Source organism: Eretmochelys imbricata, chromosome 2 (genome assembly GCF_965152235.1).
Source record: "Eretmochelys imbricata isolate rEreImb1 chromosome 2, rEreImb1.hap1, whole genome shotgun sequence".
NCBI lineage: Eukaryota > Metazoa > Chordata > Testudines > Cheloniidae > Eretmochelys > Eretmochelys imbricata.
This window is the reverse complement of record NC_135573.1, coordinates 146,191,569-146,209,214: the sequence shown is the minus strand read 5'-3', so window position 1 is coordinate 146,209,214 and position 17,646 is coordinate 146,191,569. Positions and strand designations below refer to the sequence as shown.

Here is a 17,646-nt window from a genome sequence, read left to right as displayed (position 1 = left end):
CTCACTATCTCTCATACATGACCCCATAGCTTTCCTCTGCTCCATCCTAAAACTCATCACCCCTTCCATACCTTCCCCCACCTTATCTCTATAGAAATAAAGGCCATTGTTGTCCCGTTCCCCCCCCCCCCCATGAGATTATTTTTCTGGGATGACCTATATAACTCAACTGTGGTTTTGCTACTAACAAGTAATATGGCCATCTCACTCATGCTGATAAACCTTTGTAACACACCAACACTTATTTGCATACACAGTATGTTTCATATCTAATGTAATGGGCTATAGTTACTTTAGTGCATAAAAGTATTACATTTCAATAACTACATTCCATTTGACGTAGTAATATGAGTTGCCTCCATTATAAACTTCTGAATCTGTCTACATTTCATAAAGGACTTGTCTTTAGACAAGTTGTACTGCTTTATACTGTTATATTTAATGGTGTAAACTTCCTTGTGTAGAAAGAGTTTTATATATTGGTATAAAAGTGTATTATACCAGTACAACAATTCCCGAATGTGAAAGGGAATAAGCTACATTGGTATAAGACACCTTTGTACAGTATAATTGTGTCCAACACTAGAGGTTCTACCGATATAACCATTTCAGTTTAAAAAAAAAAAAAAAAAAGGCGCACACAACTGTGTGTAGCTCAGGCCGAAGAAAACAGTAGTATAATAATATACTTCTGAGCAAAATGTGTAATTACTGATTCTTTTGGGGTTTTTCTAGTTTTCTTTGGTGCCATTGTAGTGACTATTTCAGCAACTTTCACATCATTTCTCATTTATGTTCTGTAAATGCCTATGAACTGGAAGTTTTGGCTGGCAGTGCATGTTTCTCTGGGACGGATTCTTCCAACAGTGCAAAATATTAAATGGTTTGAATAAAAACTGCTACCTCTAAAGTAAGAGATGAGTGATTCTAGAGGAGTTGGAGCAGTTCTAGGCTGCTTCAGAGCATGTTTCTGAAGTGGTTGTTTTGTTTGTTTTGCAGGGTCCTTCAGATTTCTTAAATTTACAGCATAATTTACAAGTCAGATGAAGTGTAAATTTACACCTTAGTTAAAATGTTTGTTTGAGTAACATGCCCAGAAGCGAAGACTAAACTGAGCAACAAATTCTATTTATAAATCGTGCATATCCTAGCTGCTTCCTGAGTTGTGGATCACTCAATTTTATAAATGTTGATGCAGATTAACTCTGAATAGGATAAGATGTGTAATCATTGCGTGGTACAGAGTTTTCTTAACTTGTGGAGGGAAGGGGAAGAATTTTAAAACCAATTATTTTGGGTATTTAACAGTTAAAAATTGCTATTTATCTTCAGTTTGCTTTACTCTGAAAATTTTGGTAAATGACAAAATAACTTAACATTAATGTTCTAAAGAGCTGGCCCTATACCACTGCAGCAGCAATTGGAAACATCTGGGTGCTATCAGAGCATCTGTAGTAGTGTAGGGCACGAAGAAGATCAGGCTGGATTTCTCCCATAGCCCCTCAGACCCAGCAGATGAATATGCTAGCATCCTCTCCCGTCTGCCCATGGGGCAACCACATAAGGCAGGAGGCCCCCTACATCCAGCAGGCAGAGGTGAGAACTGGTCTGGAGACCCAGTGTGTGTGATACCAGCGACTTATTTCCACTCTGAGATCAGCATACTCTTTCTGCCTGCTAGTCTCATTCGTCCTATATCTCAAGTTGTAGGAGTTTATGCGGTGCTGGAGGATTAGGGTTCAAACCTGCTGATGATGCATGATGGGGCAGTAGTTACAATTGTATAATAGACATGTTTATTTTTTTCCTTTTAAAAAATCCCAACAAACCTTAAAAAGTTACATACAAAAAAAATCTGTCTTTAAAATATAGATTGCAGGTCAAGTACTCAAGAGTTTAAAAATGCCACATTTACAGTTGCCTGTACAACATTAATTTTGCCTCCTTGTGTGTTTAATTTACATGATCACATATTTGTTTTTTCCGATAGAATCCCTTTCTCATTCAGTGCACTGGGTGGATACAGAAGGGAGCAGAATTAAGGTTGTAAGGCAATCTTAAAATTGGTACTTCTACTTGAGGGCCTCTGAATTGCCACTCATAGAATTTGACACCTCTGGCATTGAGCTTCTGAACTGCCTTGAAAAACAGTATCTGTTGGGTGAGGAGAGATCTCGTATGAAGGTGACATCATTGACCTGCCCTATATAAGGGAGTGCACCCTCCACCCCACCAGCATTTTCCTTTGTCACTGCCACAAATGGAATGGAACTCATTCTGTTGTGTCCTCAGGTCAAACCCTAGCCTTGTACATTATATTGCAAATAGCGTAGTGTAGTTTGTTTAGTTGTAGTATAAATAGTCATAACCTGCTGTTGGGACTGGGCCCCTTACTGAGATTGTGTTGGATCTTGAACCCCCTAAAACCTACAAGCGGTATACCTCTTGCCCAACAATCATACCAGAATCTGAGACCCACATCCAGTCCCTTCTGTGTGGATGAGGCCCACTCTGCTACCCAATGTACATCTTGCTCTGCCTTCATTCTTGGGACCAGAAGGGGGAGAGATGTGGGTCCAGGCTTCTCTCTTGCCTGTTGTTGCCTAGAGCAGGGATCAGCAACCTTTGGCACGTGGCCTATCGGGGAAATCCGCAAGGGCGAGGAGGGTTTGTCTACCTGCAGCGTCTGCAGGTTCAGCCGATCGCTGCTCCCATTGGCCATGGTTCGCCGTTCCAGGCCAACGGGGGCTGCAATCAGCCGAACCTGCGGACGCTGCAGGTAAACAAACTGTCCTGGCCCGCCAGCGGATTTCTCTCATGGGCCGCGTGCCAAAAAGTTGACGATCCCTGGCCTGGAGCCTGATACTCTAATGGGCGTTTTGGTAGTACTGAATGAGCCCAGCTTGTGTGCCAAAATCTTGTTGTAGGATTCAAGAGAGATTCCCCCTGCTATGGATTTAACAGCACCTTCTGCTAAGGTCTTGAGACCACAATCTCCTTGGCCCTTTACGGGGAGTGGATACCTCAGATATCACCATTGGCACAGGAAAGTTTTAAGGGCATCAGAGATTCTCTGAACAATCAGTGCAGACCGCACAGTGTTTGCTAAGGCAATTAGGTCTGATGTCCTCATTGACCTATATCTCATTGTTTGCTCATCTGAACATGAGATCTTTGCAGCTCTAGGTGGCAGAACACTGCACACTAAATATGCACTGCTTTCAGAGGAGACAGACCGTCCCTCTTCAATTGCTCCAACAGCTTTCTTGGTGGTAGAACAGGAACAAAATTCTCCAGGAGGTATCATTTACTCTGCCCCATCCCTTTTAATCGTAATAATCACTGATGTGTCTATTCTGGACTGGGGTGCACATTGTTCCGAGAATCCAAGGCCAGAAGGGACCTCAGTGATCATCTAGTCTGACCTACTGTGTAACACAGGCCACAGAACTTCTCCAAAATAATTCGCAGTGTGCATCTTCTAGAAGGATGACCAGTATTGCTTTAAAAATTATCAGTGTTGGACAATTCATTGACCCTTTGTAAGTTGTTCCAGTGATTAATTCTTTGGCAGTTAAAAATGTACACCTTATTTCCAGTCTGAATTTTTCTAGCCTCAAATTCCAGCCATTGCATCATGTTATACCATTTTCTGTTAGATTGAAGAGCCCATTATTAAATATTTGTTCCCTGTGTAGGTACTTATAGACAGTGATCAAGTCACCCTTTAACCTTCTCCAAACCTCTTCAAGTTTATCAACATTCTTGAACTGTGGATACCAGAACTGGGCACAGTATTTCAGGCCAAATACAGAGGTAAAATAGACTCTCGACTCCTATTCGAGATACCCCTGTTTATGCATCCCAGGTTTGCATTAGTTCTTTTGGCCACAGTGTCACTCTGGGAGCTCAACTTCAGTTGATCAGCCATTGTGACCCCTGAATCCCTGTTTCCCAGGATAGAACACCCACTCAGTAAGTATGGCCTACGTTCTTTGTCTCTAGATTTATATATTTACACTTAGACATATTAGAACATGTATTGTTTGCTTGAGCACAACTTAACTAGCAATCCAGAGCACTCTGTATTAGTGACCTGTCCACGTCATTATTTACCACTCCAATATGTGTCACCTGCAAACTTTATTGGTGATGATTTTGTGGTTTCTTCCAGGTCATTAATAAAAATGTTAAATAGCATAGGACCAAGAATTTATTCCTTTGGGTCCCCACTACAAACATACCTGTTGAATAATGATTTCTCATTTACAGTTATGTTTTGAGATCTATCAGTTAGACAGATTTTAATCCATTTAATGTATGCCATGTTAATTTTATATCTTTCTAGTGTTTTAATCAAAATTTTGTGCAGTATCAAGTAAAATGCCTTACAGAAGTCGTGTATTACATCAATACTATTAGCTTTTATCAACCAGATTTGTAATCTCATTTTAAAAAAAAATCAGGTTAATTTAACCACATCTGTTTTCCATAAATCCATGTTGATTGGCATTAATTATATTACCTTTCTTTAATTCTTTATTATGCAAGTCTCCTATCAGCCACTCTAATATCTTGCCCAGGGTTGATGTCCGACTGATAGGCCTATAAATTACCAGGGTCATCACATTTACAGTTATTAAATATTGACATGACGTTAGCTGTTTTCTGGAACTTCCCCAGTGCTCCAAGACTTACTGAAGATCGGCATTGCTGGTCCAGCCAGGTCCTTAAAGACTCTCGGATTTAAGTTATCCGGACCTTCTAGTTTTAGAATGTGTAACTTCAGTAGCTGCTGTTTAACATGCTCATGAGGTATTAATGGAGTGGAAGAAGTAGGATACTTTATCATCTGTTTTTCTCCAAATACGGAACAGAAATATTTATTGAACACTTTTCTACATTATTAATGATAATTCTACCATTTCCACCTAGTAATGGACCAATACAATTGTAAGGATTCTGTTTGTTCCTAGTATGCTTAAAAAACCTCCCACTTATTGCCATTACTCTTCTGGCCATAAAATCCTGTTTGTGATTCTTTACTTCCCTTTTCAACTTCCTACAATTCCTACCTTCCCATTTATATTCATTGCTATCAACTTCCCCTTTCTTCCATTTGTTTTATATAACTTTATTTTTGATAGCTGGTTTCACTTCCCCCCAAACCAGGTTGTTTTTAACCAGTCTTCATCAATTGGGGCTTTGTGTATCTAGTAAAGTGTTCTTAAACAATTCCCATTACCATTCACATTTTTCTGATTAAATTCTTCCTCCCAGCTGATTTGTCTCAGTTATTTTCAGCTTTGTGAAATTGGCCCTTTTAAAGCACCAAATATGCATAGCATTGATCTGGATTTTATTCTGTTAGCACATTATAAATGTGATTAAGTCATGATCACTTGTACCTAAGTAATCATTTTTTAGTTCTGTGATCAGTACTACTTTATCTGTCAAGAAGAAATCTAATATAGAATTCCCACATGTTAAGACATCCAAGTGTAAGCCCTCTGGAACATCTGGAAGTCCAGAGGCTGTGTTAGCTTACTGAAGTTCAGGGCAGTACAATGGGTCCTCAAGACTTGGAGTGGTCTGTAAACACCTGTTCTACATGGCCATGTATTACATCAAGAAGCAGGAGGGGAGCATCTTCTCTGGTCTTATCTGAAGACACAGGAAAATGGGCTGTGGTACATCCAAAGTTGAATCTTTTCTGTTGTGCTGCACCTGGCAAAGAACGAAAATGGAGAAGATTTTTTTGTGATCCTTGAAACCCATTGTGTCCAGAGGACAGATGCAACCACCCAGTAATGGACCTCTCTGTGTCTGAACACAACTTCAAATTCCCACATACCTTGCACAAGAGCACTGAAGCTTCCTCTTGGATAGGTTTCGGCTCTGTTGGAACCAACGCTTCTTTTTTTTAAAATGACTTCCCTCCCTTTTCCCTGATATCTAGCATTATAAAGAAGATCAGATTGGACAGAATCAAAATTGTTAGTTCTTTGAGGAGTGTCCCTATGAGTGCTCCACTTTTAGGTATTTGAGCGCCCCTGCGCTTCTAGTCAGAGATTTAAGGTAGCAATGCCCTGGTTGGCCACGCACACGCTGCAGCCAGCGCGTGCTGCTCTGTGTGTAGCCATCCCCCAGTTTCTTCTTTGCTGCTGTTGGCTTCGGTCGGAACAGCTGCACCTCAGAATACTTTTCCTCAGAATATTTTTTCCTTTCCTTTTTTGCCTGAAATTACCCCTTTTCTTCCCTGTGGGGTTCCTGTCTCTTCCCTTTTCATTTAAAAAACAATAACCAGAGACTCTTCAAACGGCTATGCCTGGCTCTCCAGGCTTTAAACATTGCCTCACCTGTAGACTGTCAGTACCAGCTTCTGATGGACATTCCCAGTGTGTTCGCTGCCTGGGGGAGACTCATGTTATGCAGAAGTACACCACTGCAAAAAGCTAACGTCAAGGACCAGAAAGGCTAGGGAACTCCAGCTCAAACTGATGCTTTGGAGAAATCCCTGTGTCCTGCCTCTGATCATGAGCAGGGGACCCTTCCCTACCAGCTCACTCACTCACCAGCTGCCGTGTCGGACATGGGATGCTCCTCTAAGACAAGCACAAAGGACCCAGCCCTCATGAAAACAAAGAAGCGGGCTCACTCCTCCTCCCGCCAGGGAGAATCACCATGCAAAAAGTAATCTCTGACCGCTAAATCTGCCCTGGTACCGTCGGCACACAGGGCCTCAGGTTGCAAGTTAAGACTGTGAATTTCCCTGCAGGAGGTTAACTGCTCTGCCTCCAGGCAAAGAAAACCTGCAATTCACAAAGGTAATTCCCTTTTGTCTCTGCTCTGGCCCCAAAGTAGAGAAAAAACTAGCTGCTTTCAGTTGGACCTCCTTTCCAGCAGCCCCAAAGGAAAAAAAAAAATTCCTTTTTAAAATTTGTTTTTCTGGTTCAAAAAATCTCAAATTGATCTCAAAAGGATTTCAGGTTAATCCCACTGCTCTGCCACCATGTCAAGGTTCCTTCCCCACTCTGAACTCCAGGGTACAGATGTGGGGACCTGCATGAAAACCTCCTAAGCTTACTTTTACCAGCTTAGGTTAAAACTTCCCCAAGGTACAAAATTATTTTACCCTTGGATTTCCACTGCCATCACCAAACTTTATCTGGGTTTACTGGGAAACATAGTTTGGACATGTCTTTCCCCCCAAAATCCTCCCAACCCTTGCACCCCACTTCCTGGGGAAGGTTTGGTAAAAATTCTCACCAATTTGCATAGGTGACTACAGACCCAAACCCTTGGATCTTAGAACAATGAAAAAGCATTCAGTTTTCTTACAAGAAGACTTTTAATAGAAGTAAAGGAATCACCTCTGTAAAATCAGGTTGGTAGATACCTTACAGGGTAATTAGATTCAAAACATAGAGAATCCCTCTAGGCAAAACCTTAAGTTACAAAAAAGACACACAGACAGGAATGGTCATTCTATTCAGCACAGCTATTTTCTCAGCCATTTAAAGAAATCATAATCTAACACATACCTAGCTAGATTACTAAATTCTAAGACTCCATTCCTGTTCTGTCCCTGGCCAAAGCATCATACAGACAGACACAGGCCCTTTGTTTTTCTCCCTCCTCCCAGCTTTTGAAAGTATCTTGTCTCCTCATTGGTCATTTTGGTCAGGTGCCAGCGAGGTTACCTTTAGCTTCTTAACCCTTTACAGGTAAGAGGATTTTTCCTCTGGCGAGGAGGGATTTTAAAGGGGTTTACCCTTCCCCTTATATTTATGACACACCCAGTGCTTCTGTACTGCTCTGTACACCCAGCTGCAGAGACAGTGCTACCATTGTCAGCCAAGACAACGACAGACACCGGGGCAATGCGCCATGTCCCAACCATCTACTTCTAGACAGGCATTTTTTAAGTGTTGGTTGAGGGCATGAGAGCCCCTCACATTCCATTATCACAACCATCTCCTGATTCCAGTCCATTTGGAGACCGCCTAACACATTTCTATTTGGTCTGGGCAACCATTACATTGGACAAATGGGTTCTGGAGATCATACGCAAGGGCTATTCCATACCCTTCACCTCTATTCAACAAACCCACCCCCCCTTCCCCGTCCCTCTTCAGGGACCATTCTCACGAGCATCTACTATAGCAGGAAATCCCCTCCTGCAACTCAGTGCTGTAGAACCTCTACCTCCCAAGCACAGGAGGACTGGGTTTTATTCACACTATTTCCTCATCCAAAAGAAAAAGGGCAGCTGGAGGCCCATATTGGACTTGTGCAAGCTAAACAAGTTTATCAGAACTCAGCGTTTCAAGATGGTTACCCTGGCATTGGAGAAGGGAGATTGGCTCTCAGCCCTCGACCTCCAGGATGCGTATTTCCATGTTACCATACATCCTTCACGCAGACGTTTCACAGTAGGCAACCTACATTTCCAGTACAAAGTGCTCCCATTTGGGGCTTACCGTGGCCTGCGAGTTTTCTCCAAAGTCCTCGCTGTGGTCGCAGCCCATCTTCACAGATAGTGGATAATTATATTCCACTGTCTGGACGATTACCTGTTGAAAGTGTCTTCATGCCAACAGGCGATGGACGCTTGTCGCTCACTGCAGATCTGTTCATAAGACTAGGCCTACAAATCAGTGCCCTAAAACTCACCATAATTTTGATCCAACAGTTGGAATTCATAGGGGCCCACCTGGACTACACCACAGCATTGGCAAGTCTACCCCAGCAACACTTCCTCATATTAATGAACCTCATAGCAATTATACAAAACAGCCCGCAGACATCCGCCAGGTTATGTCTCCAACTTCTAGGATACATGTCAACAACCGCATTTGTTGTGGAACATGCACGACTTCATATGAGGCACCTTCAGGCATAGCTCCGTATAGTATACATTCCTCACAGACATTACATTCACAAGCGACTGACCATGCCCACCACGATAAAGAACTCGTTATCTTGGTGGACAAACCATTCCAATATCTGCATGGGTGTCCCATTCCAACAACAACACCCCATCAGTAACGATAACCAGGGATGTCTCTCTCCAGGGCTGGGGGGCACACCTGTCTGAACATATCATCCAGGGCAGATGGTCCTCCATGGAGTCCATGCTCCACATAAATCTGTTGGAGCTCCGGGTGATCCACAATGCATGCCACCATTTTCTGCTCCTCATTCACAACAAGATAGTGCAGATCCTTACAGACAATTTGGCCACCATGTTTTATATCGGTCACCAAGGTGGGGCTCGATCTTACCCACACTGCACAGTCAGTTCACCTTTGGGAGTGGTGCATCTCCCACAACATAGTTCTCAAAGCGGCCTACCTACTGGGAAGCCAAAACATCACAGCGGATGAGCTACGCAGAAACTTCTCCCAGATACATGAATGGGAAATGGACCCAGAAATCCTCACCACTATCTTCCAACACTAGGGTTCCCCAAAATAGACCTTTTTGCAATGCCCCACAATACAAAGTGCCCTCAATGCTGCTCCTGCGCAGGACTCAGGGAAAACTTCCTCGGGGACGCCTTCCTCATGAAATGGGAAGCATCTCTAATGTACGCTTTTCCCCCAATTCCTCTGATATCTCTTGTCCTTTACAAGATAAAACAGGACAGATCCCGAGTAATCCTGATCGCACCACCATGGCCTAGACAAACTTGTTTTCTCTACCTCAACCAGATGATTACACCACCATCACGGTCCCTCCCACTCGTACCTCACCTACTCACACAGGACTCAGGTAGTCTCTGCCACCAACATCCCGATCCTCCATCTCAAGGCATGGCTAATTTGTGGCTGACACCTCTGGAGGCAGGCTGTTCCACAGAGGTCCAGGATATTTTGATGAACAGCAGACTATTAACCACACAAAAACCATATGCTCAAAAGTGGCGTCATTTCTTACTATGTTGCGGAGGCAAACAACTTTCCCCTTGAACAGCCTCATTACCTGCAATACTTGAATATATGCGGACCTTAAAAAAAATCAGGTCTTTCTATTAGTTCACTCTGGGTACACTTAAGTGGAATGGAAAGCTGTGATTGCAAAGTACATGGCCTCACTATATTCACACTTCCTCTCATTAAACGCTTCTTCAAGGGTATACAGAATACTTACCCTACTGTCAGAGACCCTATTCCTATGTGGGACCTTAACTTAGTCCTATGTATCCTCATGGGCAAACCTTTTGAGCCTCTGGCTACCAGCTCACTATTACACTTGTCCATGAATGTTGCCTTCCTAGTCGCAATTACATCTGCATGACGGGTTGGAGAGCTTGGTGCCCTGATGGTAACTTCACCTTACACCATATTCCTCAAGGACAAGGTAATCCTTCGCCTACATCTGAAATTCATACCTAAAGTGGCCTCATCCTTCCATCTCAACCAGCTCATCTACTTACCTGTATTCTTCCCAAAGCCACATGCTGACATCAGGGAAGCATCTCTTCACACGCTGGGTGTTCGTAGGGCACACACGTTCTATATAGATAGAACAAAGACATTCAGAAAATCCACCAGACTGTTCGTTTCCACAATGGAACGATCTCAAGGACTAACCATTTTCAAACAATGATTTTCAAAATGGATATCTGAGTGCATCTGATTATGCTACCGCGAACATGACCTAGAACCCCCCTATGGTCTTCACATGCATTCCACCAGGGCTATATCCATATCACTGGCCTTTTTTAAAGATATACCCATCATTGATATATGTAAAGCAGCTACCTGGGCATCACACCACACCTTCACCAGTCATCATGCTATAGAGAAGCGATCAGCTGTTGGCACTCATTTCGGAGAATCAATGTTATCCGCCTCTCAGTAAATATCTCCAAAGCCCCTCCTTCCACTGAAAGGTACTGCTCCATAATCACCTAAAAGCGGAGCACCCCCAGGGGAAGAAGAAACAACAACTACTCACCTGTGCAGTAACTGAGGGTCTTCAAGATGAGTGTCCCTGTGGGTGCTCCACTACCCCCCTCCTCCCCTCTGCTTCGGAGTTTCTCTTCGATCCTCTGCAGCAGAGAAGGAACTGGGCGGCAGTTGGCTACGCGCTTGCGATTCCCACTCCGAGCAGAATGAGCGTTGCCGACCAGGACACTTCTACCTTAAATCTCCTATTAGAAGCGTAGGGGCGCTCAAACACCTAAAAGTGGAGCACCCCCAGGGACAGCCATCTCAAAGAACCTCAGTTGCTGCACAGGTGAGTAATCGTCTCTTCTACCGTGGCCTTGTCAGCACTGGCCTGAGAACCTATGTCTCAGATGTTCCAAGCCATATTACTGAAATGCTATAAACAGAAATGAAGCAGTTCTCTGTTTGGGCCACTAGTCAAGGACTAATCCCATTTGAGCTGGGGTCCCTGCAGTCCTAGAGTACCCTGTACATCTTAAGTTTCAGGGCGTAGATATAGCTTTCTTAAAAGTCCACATGGGAGCAGTATCTGCTTATTGTAATTACATGTAGTGTAGTTGTAGCCATGTCAGTCCCAGGGTATTAGAGAGACAGGGTGGGTGAAGTAATATCTTTTATGGGACCAACTTATGTTGGTGTGAGATACAAGCTTTTGAGCCATACAAACTCTTTAGGTGTAGAAAAGATATGCTGAGTGTCATAGCTAAATGCAAGATGGAACAGATCCATTTAGCATAATTAGGTAGCACATATTCTAAGGGACCATTCAAGGTAGAGCAGTCCATTAACACCCCTGCAGTCATAGGACAAAAAGAGGGGGATAGTGGGTTACAGATTATGGCTTATTACAACAAATCCAGTGTCTGTTCAGTCCATGATTTTTAGTATCTAGCAGAGTTATGAATTTTATCTCCCAGGCTTGTCTTTTGAAAGTGTTGTGCAAGTTTTCTTTGAGGATGGGGACAAGGACTGATAGGTCAGGCATAGATTGTAGACACTTATACACTCTTCAGGGACTAATGCACTACCCCCACAAGTATTTGCAGTTACAAACCATCTTTTCAAAACAGAGTAGGGTTTATTAGTCAGCTGGAACATAGCGTTCAAAGTCCTTATGTTAACATAGAGAAATAAAGGTTAAAGCATAGTCCATTCTGGTCAAGCCAGAGCAGATCACCAGCCAAGTACAGTGGATTCTATCTCAGGCTCTCTTGGACTCACTTGTTTGTCCTAGGAGAGAGCAGCCATCTTCCTCCAGAAGCCTACACTTTATCCCTTGCTGTTCATGTCTCAGTCCTCTGTTCTTAAGCTGGGGTCTCTGCTCAGCTTCCGTGATGCATGGTGGGAGGAAAATCTCCTTCCTCTGTGTTATTTCCTAGGTGTCAATGTTCTGGCCACTCGGGCTTTTTGTTGTCTCCTTTGAATTCAGTATTGATCTGTTACTTTAAGCAGGTTTCAGCCAATTCCTTAGTGACCCTAATCACTGCAACCCAGACAGCAAGGTAACTCATGTCCTGTGCTGCCCCTAAGAGAAGACTTAGTCCTGGGGGATGGGGGTGGGTTAAGTACTAATTATAGAGGGAAACTGAGGTGCATATAGGATTCATAAAAAAATGCAGAAAATTCCACTTTCACACATGGTAAAGGTGTCCCATCCCCCCTGCCCAGTTAGTGAGCTCTCACCTTCATGGACCTAAAGCTTGGCCTGATTAAGTTGATGGGCCCTACTTATGTGTATCTGGCACAAGCCTCTTGAGTGCTTTTCAATCAAAATGGCCATCTGCTAGGAGGGTGCATGAGCTTAGGCCACTCCACTTCATATTATGGTACAGCAGTAGAAAGTCACCATGATGCCCCATCCTAGCTTTGTGTCTAAAGTGGTCTCAGATTCCCAACTATCTCCTTCATGTTCTTCCCTAGACCCCATTCCCTTGCAGGGGAAACTCTTCTCCATATTCTAGATGTTAAAAGGATGCTTTGTTTTTAACTGGAAAATACCAAGCTCGTTAGAAAATCCTATAGGTTATATGTAGTATATGGGGAGATGAATGATGGTTCACTGGTTATGGCACTAGCTTGAGACCTGGGAGATCTGGGTTCAAGTACCAAAGACTTCCTATGTGAACTTGGGCAAGTCACTTAACCTCTCTGTTGTTCCATGCCGCATCTGTAAAACTGGGATAATAGTATTTCCTTACCACAGAGGAGCACAGTTACATCTTTGCTAGAAAACCAGTGTCCCCTGGTTTAAAGAGTGACTCCACTAGAGCCAGCACTCCATTAGTGGCATGCCTCTGGCAGCTTCCCTAGTGGAGATATATAATGCAGCAACTTGAAGTTTAGTGTACACATTCACCAATCAGTACTCTTTGGATTTAGCTTTGTGCTCTGATCCCCAGTTGTGGAGAGCAGTCCATATTTAGCTAAGAATTCCTTGCCCACAGCCATCCTGGTGGGACACCACTTGTTAATCTCCCTGAAATGGGAATACAGAGCCTCTCACTCATGAAATAGAGGTTACTTATCAGTATCTGTTCTTCGAGTGCTTGCTCATATCAATTCCATTCTAGATGTGAGCACACCCATGTGCACAGTCTTTGGAGATTTTTGCCATAGCAGTATCCATAGGGTTGGCTGTGGTGGCCCCTTGATAGTGTCACACTCATACGCTGGTATATTAGGCACCACCAACCCTATGTCCTCTCAGTTTCTTGCTGCCTGTGATGGTTGGAGCGCCTTGTCTTGCATCGCAAGAGCATTAGCGGTTCTTATAGTCCATTGCTCTGTCTCCTTTGTTTTTAGTTGTTGGGTACTTAATTATACCATTAAGTTAAGTGTTAGAGTAGTTTAGTAGTTAGAGTCCTGGCAGGGGCTTCACCTCGGAATGGGGCTTTAGCCGTGCTCATCGTACAGCTTGCTGATTCCCATTAGTGACCCCCCCCCCCCATGATCCTGTTTAAAGTGTTTGGGGGAGTCCCACAGAAAGGCCTAGTGTGCCCGATCTCCAAAAACTGTCATCCCTCAAACTCAAAAGGAGCAGAATATTCGCTTGACGGCCCTCCTCATGGAGACGGCACTTCATTCTACCTCAGAGCCCTCTCAATCGGAATCCAAACTCAACACATTGGCATCGGCGTGCAGTGCACCACCGGCACCGTTCCCCCTTGCTGGCGCCTAAGAAGCGGTCAAAGTCGATGGGGCCGCCGGCACCACAGAAAAAGGGGGCTTCAGGCAAAGGACCTGTGTTAGGCCACGTGCCTGCCATGGAGCTACTTGAGGTAACACTGCAGTCGGACCCCCAGCTCAGCCAGGGACCCACCTCCGACTCTGGGAGTGGCAGGGGGTCAGCCCCTTGTAGGGCCATCGGTGCCCAAAGAGGGCCTGGCAGCCAAAGAGCAAGTAGACTGGCAGACACCGCAGATGCCAAGTCAGGTGACAAGCCCTCCTAAGGCCCTGGCATCTTCGGGCAAGCCGGTTATGGGACCCCCTTCTAAAGCAGCCTCGGTCCCCTGTCAGAAGGCCCAGGTCCCTGACGCCAAGGTCTTCACCTACGAGGCACGGGACACCTGAGCCATGACGCCGATTCCTGTACCCACAGTACAATTGGGCCTCCTACCAGAGATCGCCAAGGTGCAGATCACCGTTGCCTTGACAGTCTCCCAGGCTTCAATTCCCACCCCCCCCCCCCCCCCGTGCAGGATTGTTCCCGGTCGTGGCACTGTTCTCTGACTCCCCAGTACTGCTCTTCGGGCAGGCACCGATCCTCACCCTCTCCTTACCGGTCATTGACGAAGGTCAGTCGGCAGACTCAGGCATCTACGCTCCGACCTGGTCACCGGAAGGGCAATAGTCCAAAGGACAGTTCAGCCCCCTCACCTATAAAAGGCGACTTGCCACTAGGCAATGCGACCAGCACGGCTCCTGCGGCAGTGGCATGGAGGCAGGGAGAGGGGCCCACTCAGTGGCAATATTGGAAGCAGTGGGGTGTACCTGTTATGCTGGTCCAATACTCACACCGTTCTTCCCCGGCACACAAACTGCCCCCGCCATTACTGGAGTCAGAGCACGGTGCCGAATCTGATGTCAGGGTGGCACAGTGGGCACCAATGCCCTAAGAGCTGACTGCAGACTAGCAAAGGGAAGCCACCCCTCCCCTTGCAGTGCAGTAGTCTCATCTCTGGATGAAGTGGTGGTGGGCCTCTCGCAAACTAGCATCCCCTCTGACAACTTCAAGGAGCACCAAGCCATGCTCAAAAGGGTGGCTGTCAACCTGAACTTGGAGGTTGAGGAGCTAGGGGAGGAGGCAGACCTCTTTAATGTCATACCCTCCTCCACCCTGGCCCGAGTTGCGTTACCCAGCTATCCAGGGGTCCTAAAAATTGCTACGTCTGTCTAGCACACCCTCTCTTCCATTCCGCTTATCTACAATAAGACGGAAAAGAAGTACTATGTCCCAGTAAAGGAGTTTGAGTACCTGTACACTCACCTTGCAGTGGGATCCCTGGTCATCTCCACCGTCCACGAAAGGGATAGGCAGGGCCAGGTGAGTGGAACACCAAGAAATAAAGATGCCAAGACACTGGACTGGTTTGTCAGGAAAATTTATTCCACAACCAGCCTGCAATTTTGGGTGTCTAACCATCAGGCCCTGCTAGGAAGGTACAACTTCAATCTGTGGTACTTTTTGAGCAAGTTGAAGGAGGGCCTCCTACAGGATCAAGCCCAGGAGTTTGCCACTTTGGTGGAAGTGAGCAGAGGGGTGGCGAGAGGCACCGTCCAGATGGCCAGCGACGCTACAGACTCAGTGGCCAGGGTACTTATCTCTGTGGTGGTCATGAGGCACAGCTCCTGGTTAGTCATACAGCCATAAAATATTAGGTTTGGAAGGGACCTCAGGAGGTCATTTAGTCCAAACCCCTGCTCAAAGCAGGACCAATCCCCAACTAAATCATCCCAGCCAGGGCTTTGTCAAGCCTGACCTTAAAAACCTCAAAGGAAGGAAATTCCACCACCTCCCTAGGTAACCCATTCCAGTGCTTCACCACACTTCTAGTGAAATAGTGTTTCCTAATATCCAACCTAGACCTTCCCCACTGCAACTTGAGACCACTGCTCCTAGTTCAGTCATCTGCCACCACTGAGAACAGCTGAGCTCCATCCTCTTTAGAACCCCCCCTTTAGGTACTTGAGGGCTGCTATCAAATCTCCCCTCACTCTTCTCTTCAGTAGACTAAACAATCCCAGTTCCCTCAGCCTCTCCTCATAAGTCATGTGCCCCAGCCCCCTAATCATTTTCATTGTCCTCCTCTGGACTCTCCCCAATTTGTTCATATCCCTTCTGTAGTGGGGGTGGGGGGGCAAAACTGGACACAGTACTTTAGATGAGGCCTCACCAATGTCGAAGAGAGGGGAACGATCACGTCCCTCAATCTGCTGGCAATGCCCCTACTTATACAGCCCAAAATGTCGTTAGCCTTCTTGGCAAAAAGGGCACACTATTGACTCGTATCCAGTTTCTCGTGCACTGTAACCCCTAGGTCCTTTTCTGCAGAACTGCTGCCTAGCCATTCGGTCCCTAGTCTGTTGCAGTGCATGGGATTCTTCCATCCTAAGTGCAGGATTCTGCACTTGTCCTTGTTGAACCTCATCAGATTTCTTTTGGCCCAATCCTCTAATTTGTCTAGGTTCCTCTGTATCCTATGCCTACCCTCCAGCGTATCTACCACTCCTCCCAGTTTAGTGTCATCTGCAAACTTGCTGAGGGTGCAATCCACTCCATCCTCCAGATCATTAATGACGATATTAAACAAAACCGGCCCCAGGACCGACCCTTGGGGCACTCCACTTGATCCCGGCTGCCAACTAGACATGGAGCCATTGATCACTTCCTGTTGAGCCTGACAGTCTAGCCAGATTTCTCTCCACCTTATAGTCAATTCATCCAGCCCATACTTCTTTAACTTGCGGGCAAGAACACTGTGGGAGACGGTATCAAAAGCTTTGCTAAAGTCAAGGACTAACACGTCCACTGCTTTCCCCTCATCCACAGAGCCAGTTATGTCGTCAAAGAAGGCAATTAGATTAGTCAGGCATGACTTATAGATTCATAGATACTAAGGTCAGAAGGGACTATTATGACCATCTAGTCTGACCTCCTGCACAACGCAGGCCACAGAATCTCACCCACCCACTCCTGCGAGAAACCTCTCACCTATGTCTGAGCTATTGAAGTCCTCAAATTGTGGTTTAAAGACTTCAAGGAGCAGAGAATCCTCCAGCAAGTGACCCGTGCCCCATGCTACAGAGGAAGGCGAAAAACCTCCAGGGCCTCTTCCAGTCTGCCCTGGAGGAAAATTCCTTCCCGACCCCAAATATGGCGATCAGCTAAACCCTGAGTATATGGGCAAGATTCACCAGCCACATACCCAGGAAAGAATTCTGTAATAACTCAGATCCCACCCCATCTAACATCCCATCACAGGCCATTGGGCCTATTTACCATGAATATTTAAAGTTCAGTTACCAAAATCATGTTATCCCATCATACCATCTCCTCCATAAACTTATCGAGTTTAATCTTAAAGCCACATAGGTCTTTTGCCCCCACTGCTTCCCTTGGAAGGCTATTCCAAAACTTCACTCCTCTGATGGTTAGAAACCTTTGTCTAATTTCAAGTCTAAACTTCCC

At 45.2% G+C, this 17,646-nt stretch overlaps 1 protein-coding gene across 6 annotated transcripts in view; it reads left to right on the top strand.

The window, feature by feature from the left end:
* Nucleotides 1–17,646, top strand: part of ICE1 (interactor of little elongation complex ELL subunit 1) — a 78,579-nt gene that overhangs the window by 38,800 nt on the left and 22,133 nt on the right. The window lies entirely within an intron of this gene.